The sequence below is a fragment of the Scatophagus argus genome, chromosome 8 (genome assembly GCF_020382885.2).
Source record: "Scatophagus argus isolate fScaArg1 chromosome 8, fScaArg1.pri, whole genome shotgun sequence".
Lineage (NCBI taxonomy): Eukaryota > Metazoa > Chordata > Actinopteri > Scatophagidae > Scatophagus > Scatophagus argus.
In genome coordinates, this window is record NC_058500.1 from 22843286 (window position 1) to 22852076 (window position 8791).

General features: G+C 45.9%; 2 non-coding genes across 2 annotated transcripts; both read left to right on the plus strand.

Annotated features, from left to right (window-relative positions):
- Positions 1–1840: 1840 nt before the first annotated feature.
- trnas-uga lies at positions 1841–1922 on the plus strand. The gene has a single exon. It is a non-coding gene; the product is annotated as a tRNA-Ser (tRNA).
- A 6305-nt stretch (positions 1923–8227) lies between these two features.
- On the plus strand, positions 8228–8309 carry trnas-uga. The gene has a single exon. It is a non-coding gene; the product is annotated as a tRNA-Ser (tRNA).
- The last annotated feature ends 482 nt before the right edge of the window (positions 8310–8791 follow it).

An 8791-nucleotide genomic window follows, 5' to 3' on the forward strand; every position in this document is an offset into this window, starting at 1 on the left:
AATCCCAGCAAAGGATGATCCTTCAAAAGTCCTATGAGGAGCTCCAAGAGACACACAGACACAGCAAGGAGACACTCACTGCTCAGCTCCAGGTGGAGAAGGAAAACAAAACACTTCTCCAGCAAGAACTGGACAGAATGAAAGTTTCATATCAGGAGGAACAGCTAAGGTATGAAGCTGAGGTGACGTCCTCAGCTGAGCTTCAGGAGCAGAAGGAGAAAAACAAGCATCTCCAAGAAGAACTGGAGAAGATCAGTGTTTTATACCATGAGATCAGCCAGAGGTATGAAACCGATGTTCTCACTGCCAGACAGCAAGCTGACACCCTCCAGCGTGACCTTGAGAAGGAGAGCCAACAGAAGACAGTTTTGCAAAAAGAATATGAGGAGCTGCAAGCAGCACACGTGCACGCCCAGGAGACATCCTCAGCTGAGCTCCAGGGGCAGGAGGAGAAAAACAAGCATCTCCAAGAAGAACTGGAGAAGATCAGTGTTTTATACCATGAGATCAGCCAGAGGTATGAAACCGATGTTCTCACTGCCAGACAGCAAGCTGACACCCTCCAGCGTGAGCTTGAGAAGGAGAGCCAACAGAAGACAGTTTTGCAAAAAGAATATGAGGAGCTGCAAGCAGCACACGTGCACGCCCAGGAGACATCCTCAGCTGAGCTCCAGGGGCAGGAGGAGAAAAACAAGCATCTCCAAGAAGAACTGGAGAAGATCAGTGTTTTATACCATGAGATCAGCCAGAGGTATGAAACAGATGTTCTCACTGCCAGACAGCAAGCTGACACCCTTCAGTGCCAGCTTGACAGAGAAATTGAGGCACACACAGAAAGCCTTTCACAAAGTAGGAAAACAATCAACCAGCTGAAGGCTGCCTTCTGTCAAAAGATGGTGGAGGAGACCGACGACATGTTGCAGACAGAGAGTCCTTATGCGAGAGAGCTGGAGAAGCTGAAAGCTAAGCTCAATGACCAGATCTCACACAACCCAAACCCTTCCACTCTCGAGGCCGAGAGAACAGACGACCCGCCTCCAAGAAATATGGCCAAGCAGGAGGAGGAGCATGAGGATGAACCCCACCCTGCACCTGCTGTGGACACACCAAAAGAAGATGAAGTTCCTGAGGAGCTGCAGAACAATCAACAGGCATCCACCTACGATGCATCAGACCTTGAACATCAGTCTCCAACAGACCCGCCTCCAAGAACTATGACCACGCAGGAGGAGAATTGTGAGGATGAGCCCTGCCATTCACCTGCAGTGGACACACCGAAAGAAGCCGAAGTCCCTGAGGAGCCGCCAAACAATCAACAGGCGTCCACCTCTGATGCACCAGACCTTGAACACCAGGAGGAGGCTGAGATCTCCGAGGAGACTCCCCAACCAAAGACGCCTTCCTTCTGGAAAAGAACACGTCACCTTCTCGGCTTGAGGAAACCACAAAAGTGGAAAAATAAGAACTAGGACTGCCAGAAACACCATCATCCACCAACACCAAAATAAAACCAAACAGTGCCATTCTTTGGACCCTTTCCACAGAAGATATTTTGGCTTGTCATAGCGTGACAAGACAAAATGTCTACAGTGAAAGGGTTCTGTTTAACATAGGGACTGACAGTAGGGTTTTCCCCGGGTGCTCCGGGTTCCTCCCACAAATCCAAAATCTTCCAGAAAAATGGTTGATAAATGGATTTAAAAAAAAAACACACACACACACACACACACACACAACACACACATGCACATATGTGCATATAAAATAAAATAAAATAAAAATAGATCAAGGTCATGCTGGAAGCTCAGTGAAACTGAACTAAGGTACAGCTGTACTTGTTGTCACGGTGGCCGAGAGGTTAAGGCGTTGGACTTGAAATCCAATGGGGTTTCCCCGCGCAGGTTCGAATCCTGTCCGTGACGGTCTGCCTGTATTCAGTTTCCCTGAGGGAGTCGTCTCAAAGGGATCAATAAAGTGAAACACAAGCAGCTATGTGTGCATTGGTGCAATTTAGACCTACCAAATGGTTGTTACCCAGAGCAGGCATACTGGCTCACAGCATAGAAAATAAACAGTGACAGTTTCAGAACTAATATCTAATCAAAAATAACCAATTAAATTTAGAAATTAAACTGATTACCTGAAAATGACCTTGAAAGCGTATACAGTATATAGACAAAAATATCCAGACACACCTCTTTATGGGGCTATTTTTCAGGGTTAGGGCTGAGCCCCTGACTTTTTCCTGCAATAATGTTAGCAAAGAAGGAGGTAAGACTATTAAACTTCACTGTATAATTCACTAGCAGGCATCTCAAACATCTCAAATTTGATCATGATATGAAACCATCGATAAAGGCAATCGATTCTATTCGCTCCAAAGGATTCAAGGATTCAAGGAGCTTTATTGTCATTTCACACATGTAGAAACATGAGGTGGGACGAAATTAGTTTCCCCGGTCCCGGTATAAGCCCAATTACCTAACAAAATGCCTAATGCAAATAAATATAAACAACACTATATAAATATAAAAAAGACAATCAGAATAAAAGATAGAAACAATCAGAATAAAGCTATCTAAACAGTACTGCGGTATTGTGCAAATGGCGGAGTAGTGCAAATGAAATGAGTAGCAGGGTGAACAGGAGTGGGCTCAGCGCACAGCCCTGGGGAGAGCCGGTGCTGAGGGTGATATCATGGATCTTCACTGTTTGCGGCCTGTCCGTCAGGAAAGCACTTCATGATAATCAGAGTGAGGGCTACTGGCCGATAGTCATTCAGGCTCGTCACTGTGGAGGTCTTGGGAATGGGGATGATTGTGGCGGTCTTCAGACAGGTGGGGACCGTCGCCTGTTGGAGAGAGGTGTTGAAGATGTCCGTCAGTGCCTCTGTGGGCTGATGTGCACAGCCCTTCAGCACCCGCCCCGGGATGTTATCGGGACCTGCAGCTTTGTGTGGGTTTATCCTCTGGAGGGTCCTCCTCACTTCTGCTGGGGTCACGCTGAGGGACTCTTCACCAGGTGAGGGGGTGAGGCTGGTGCTTTACCAAAGCTCTATACCACCAACAGTTTCAGCAGTTCTTGATTGACATCCAGGCTGAATACAGAGATGCAATATATCACGATGTGAGGTGGCTAAGTTGGGGGTGCAAATGCAGTGATTTTTTTCTCTCAGAGAGGAAACTGGACATTTTTTGGGTGAAAAGGGGCAACCGATGGAAGAACTGTCCGATCCTGTATGGTTGGCAGATTTGGCTTTTTTGTTTGACATAACGAAGCATGTGAATGTGCTGAATGTTAATCTTCCAGGACAAGATGCAGTGGTGAGCCAGCTGTACGCTCATATCAAGGCCTTTGCCAAGCTGCAGCTTTTCCAAAGACACTTATCCCAAACAGAGTCCTGCACCGCGCACCCAACTTTGAAAGAGGTCATTGACAGTTTCCCCACAGGACAACATTGGTGCGCAAATGAAGAGTTACGCAACAGGGATCGCATCTCTTTCAGTGGAATTTAACCAACGCCTTCAGGATTTTGCAGTTATTGAAAAGTTGAAAAATGTTGCCTTCTCCGTGGAGCCTAATGATGCTCGTCCACAACTGTAGCTGGAGCTCGTTGAGCTGCAGTGTGACAATGAGTTGTGCAGCAAACACAGCAGCTTTATCTTGTTGACTTTTACTGGCAACGGGATAAAGGCAGGTTTCCAGAAATGCAAACATTTTCCCAGAGAAATCCTGAGCTTATTCGGATGCACATATTTGTGTGAGCAGACATTCTCTGTCATGAACTTGAGCAAGAACTGATTGAGGTCAAGACTAAGTGACTCCCGCTTACATGATATTTTACGCATCTCAACCACTGCCATCAAACCAGACCTGGCCTCTTTACTGAAATCCAGATCCAGATTATTGTCAGCAAGTTATCTGTTTCTTGATCAATCTGAAATTGGGTGTTATGAAGGGTAACATCTGTCATTATTAACAGTGAAAAGCCAGAAACACACTTTCTACACCCACCTGGACAAGCCGGCAAGCACTGTGAGAATCACGTTCTTTGATTTCTCGAGTGCGTTTGACACCATCAGGCCGACTCTGCAACACTGGGGTTCCACAGAGGACTGTCCTCTCTCCCTTCCCCTTCACGATCTACACCACAGACTTTAAGCACTGCACAGAGACCTGCCATCTTCAGAAATTTCTGATGACTCTGCAGTTGTTGGGTGTATTACTGGGGGGGGATGAGAGAGAGTACAGGACGGCAGTGGACAACTTTGTCACAAGGAGCGGGAAAAACCACCTACAGCTCAATGTGACAAAGACCAAGGAACTGGTGGTGGACCTGAGGAGGACTAAGGCTACAGTGACCCCTATCAACATCAAAGGGGCCACTGTGGAGGTGGTGGAGGAGTACAAATACCTGGGGGTGTACTTGGACCACAAACTGGACTGGTGCAAGAACGTGGACATGGTCTACAGAAAGGGCCAGAGCCGCCTCTACTTTCTGAGGCGGCTGAGGTCCTTCAACATCTGCAGGACGATGCTGAGGATGTTCTATGAGTCGGTGGTGTCCAGTGCCATCACATATGCTGTTGCCTGCTGGGGCAGCTGCCTGAGGGTGAGGGACACCAACAGACTCAATAGAATCATCAAGAAGGCCAGCCATGTTGTGGGAGAGGAACTGGACTCTCTGACAGTGGTGTCTGAGAGGAGGATGTTGTCCAAAATAAGGACTATACTGGACTTTCCCTCTCACCCTCTCCACAATGTGCTGATCAGCAGGAACTTGTTCAGTCAGAGACTCTTACTGCCACGATGCACCACACAGCGACACAGGAAATCATTCCTGCCTGTCGCCATCAAACTGCTAAACTCAGCACTGTGACGGACACACTCACTCACTTTATATATACAATGTATATATTGGTTTTTTTACACATGTACATACCTGTATTTTTAAATTTTCTTAAAAAACTCATGGAAATTTAAGGTATTCCATACAGTTTGTTCAATGTTATCTGACTCTCCAGATATGAATGCAGAATTGTGTTTTAAGAGTTGTTCATGTCTACCTAAGTGGCTTATATTTGGTTAAAATGCCATTTGAAAAATAAAGATTATTGTAACAATGAAAATTGTCTTATATTGTATTGTATTATATTTGTAGTTAAAAAAAATGTCAGGCGGAACTATTGGCCCCTGGTGCATCTTCACTTTATCAAATCTCGCCCTCTTTGCAAAAAGTTTGGACACCCCTGCCCTGGAAAGTTGTTTTGGGCATGTCCGTTCGGGAGCAGACAAATGGACGTGTACTTTGGTCTGTATCCTCTCTGTTAAAATGGAGAGGGAGGGGTTTATGACCTACAATGGAGCCAGCCACAGGGGCAATCAAAATAATTTGGCTTCACTTGCCAAATTAGTAAAAATATTCCTGCTACGTTAAGTTGAGCCTAGCCTAGTTTTGGTGTAACACAGCTCAGTGTCACTCAGTCTGAAGTCAGTAACAACCAACTTAAACCCTGATTTGAATATTTTTAGTGGGGCGGCCATTTTGATTACATTAAAACTACAGATTGTGATTTCAATTAAAAACATGTGGAGGAAAAATGGAATGGAACTGTATAGATCAAAGCCAAATAGCCTAGAACCTTCGTGAATGAAAGGAATCAAAGGATCAAAGGAAATTCCATTCTATGGTCCCTATATAAGGAGCAGCTCTTCAGATCATTTCAAACTTTTCAACAGGTGACCACTGTGAAAACGTGCCACATCTTCCCGAGCAAACACTGTTACAGAATCTGTTACACATCTGTTAACTGGAAACAAGTGTTTACAACAGACAGAGAAAATGCAACAAGTGAGGAAAACAAGAGAGTTCCGCAGGACACGTGGACCGAGCTTCACAGACAGTTCGTCCAACAGTCATCAAAACCCCTCGATGGAGCGCTCTGCACCTCGTCAAGTAACTGAAGAGCTGAAAGAACTTAGGAAGCAGCTGGACGAGACAAGGGAAGAGTTGAAAAGACAGAAGACCCTGAAAGAAATGTTTATCAACCAGGGAAAAGAGACAAACAAAGAACTGGAGAGGCTGAAAGCATACTGTGATTCTAACACTCTCAGCACTGCAAATATTGCCGCTCAGGTGAGAGATACCACCAGAGATAAGAAGAAGAAAGACCTCCACAAACATTATGAGGAACTGCAAGTGGCTCACATTATCAGCCACGAGAAGTTCACAGCTGAGCTCCAGGCAGAGAAGGAGAAGAACCAGTCTCTCCAAGCAAAACTGGACACAACCAACGCTATGCACAATGACCTCAACAGAATGTTTCAAAATGAAGCCAACAAGGCCAAGGAGCGGGCTGACACCCTTCAGTGTGAACTGGAGAAGGAATCCCAGCAAAGGATGATCCTTCAAAAGTCCTATGAGGAGCTCCAAGAGACACACAGACACAGCAAGGAGACACTCACTGCTCAGCTCCAGGTGGAGAAGGAAAACAAAACACTTCTCCAGCAAGAACTGGACAGAATGAAAGTTTCATATCAGGAGGAACAGCTAAGGTATGAAGCTGAGGTGACGTCCTCAGCTGAGCTTCAGGAGCAGAAGGAGAAAAACAAGCATCTCCAAGAAGAACTGGAGAAGATCAGTGTTTTATACCATGAGATCAGCCAGAGGTATGAAACCGATGTTCTCACTGCCAGACAGCAAGCTGACACCCTCCAGCGTGACCTTGAGAAGGAGAGCCAACAGAAGACAGTTTTGCAAAAAGAATATGAGGAGCTGCAAGCAGCACACGTGCACGCCCAGGAGACATCCTCAGCTGAGCTCCAGGGGCAGGAGGAGAAAAACAAGCATCTCCAAGAAGAACTGGAGAAGATCAGTGTTTTATACCATGAGATCAGCCAGAGGTATGAAACAGATGTTCTCACTGCCAGACAGCAAGCTGACACCCTCCAGCGTGAGCTTGAGAAGGAGAGCCAACAGAAGACAGTTTTGCAAAAAGAATATGAGGAGCTGCAAGCAGCACACGTGCACGCCCAGGAGACATCCTCAGCTGAGCTCCAGGGGCAGGAGGAGAAAAACAAGCATCTCCAAGAAGAACTGGAGAAGATCAGTGTTTTATACCATGAGATCAGCCAGAGGTATGAAACAGATGTTCTCACTGCCAGACAGCAAGCTGACACCCTTCAGTGCCAGCTTGACAGAGAAATTGAGGCACACACAGAAAGCCTTTCACAAAGTAGGAAAACAATCAACCAGCTGAAGGCTGCCTTCTGTCAAAAGATGGTGGAGGAGACCGACGACATGTTGCAGACAGAGAGTCCTTATGCGAGAGAGCTGGAGAAGCTGAAAGCTAAGCTCAATGACCAGATCTCACACAACCCAAACCCTTCCACTCTCGAGGCCGAGAGAACAGACGACCCGCCTCCAAGAAATATGGCCAAGCAGGAGGAGGAGCATGAGGATGAACCCCACCCTGCACCTGCTGTGGACACACCAAAAGAAGATGAAGTTCCTGAGGAGCTGCAGAACAATCAACAGGCATCCACCTACGATGCATCAGACCTTGAACATCAGTCTCCAACAGACCCGCCTCCAAGAACTATGACCACGCAGGAGGAGAATTGTGAGGATGAGCCCTGCCATTCACCTGCAGTGGACACACCGAAAGAAGCCGAAGTCCCTGAGGAGCCGCCAAACAATCAACAGGCGTCCACCTCTGATGCACCAGACCTTGAACACCAGGAGGAGGCTGAGATCTCCGAGGAGACTCCCCAACCAAAGACGCCTTCCTTCTGGAAAAGAACACGTCACCTTCTCGGCTTGAGGAAACCACAAAAGTGGAAAAAATAAGAACTAGGACTGCCAGAAACACCATCATCCACCAACACCAAAATAAAACCAAACAGTGCCATTCTTTGGACCCTTTCCACAGAAGATATTTTGGCTTGTCATAGCGTGACAAGACAAAATGTCTACAGTGAAAGGGTTCTGTTTAACATAGGGACTGACAGTAGGGTTTTCCCCGGGTGCTCCGGGTTCCTCCCACAAATCCAAAATCTTCCAGAAAAATGGTTGATAAATGGATTTTAAAAAAAAAAACACACACACACACACACACACACAACACACACATGCACATATGTGCATATAAAATAAAATAAAATAAAAATAGATCAAGGTCATGCTGGAAGCTCAGTGAAACTGAACTAAGGTACAGCTGTACTTGTTGTCACGGTGGCCGAGAGGTTAAGGCGTTGGACTTGAAATCCAATGGGGTTTCCCCGCGCAGGTTCGAATCCTGTCCGTGACGGTCTGCCTGTATTCAGTTTCCCTGAGGGAGTCGTCTCAAAGGGATCAATAAAGTGAAACACAAGCAGCTATGTGTGCATTGGTGCAATTTAGACCTACCAAATGGTTGTTACCCAGAGCAGGCATACTGGCTCACAGCATAGAAAATAAACAGTGACAGTTTCAGAACTAATATCTAATCAAAAATAACCAATTAAATTTAGAAATTAAACTGATTACCTGAAAATGACCTTGAAAGCGTATACAGTATATAGACAAAAATATCCAGACACACCTCTTTATGGGGCTATTTTTCAGGGTTAGGGCTGAGCCCCTGACTTTTTCCTGCAATAATGTTAGCAAAGAAGGAGGTAAGACTATTAAACTTCACTGTATAATTCACTAGCAGGCATCTCAAACATCTCAAATTTGATCATGATATGAAACCATCGATAAAGGCAATCGATTCTATTCGCTCCAAAGGATTCAAGGATTCAAGGAGCT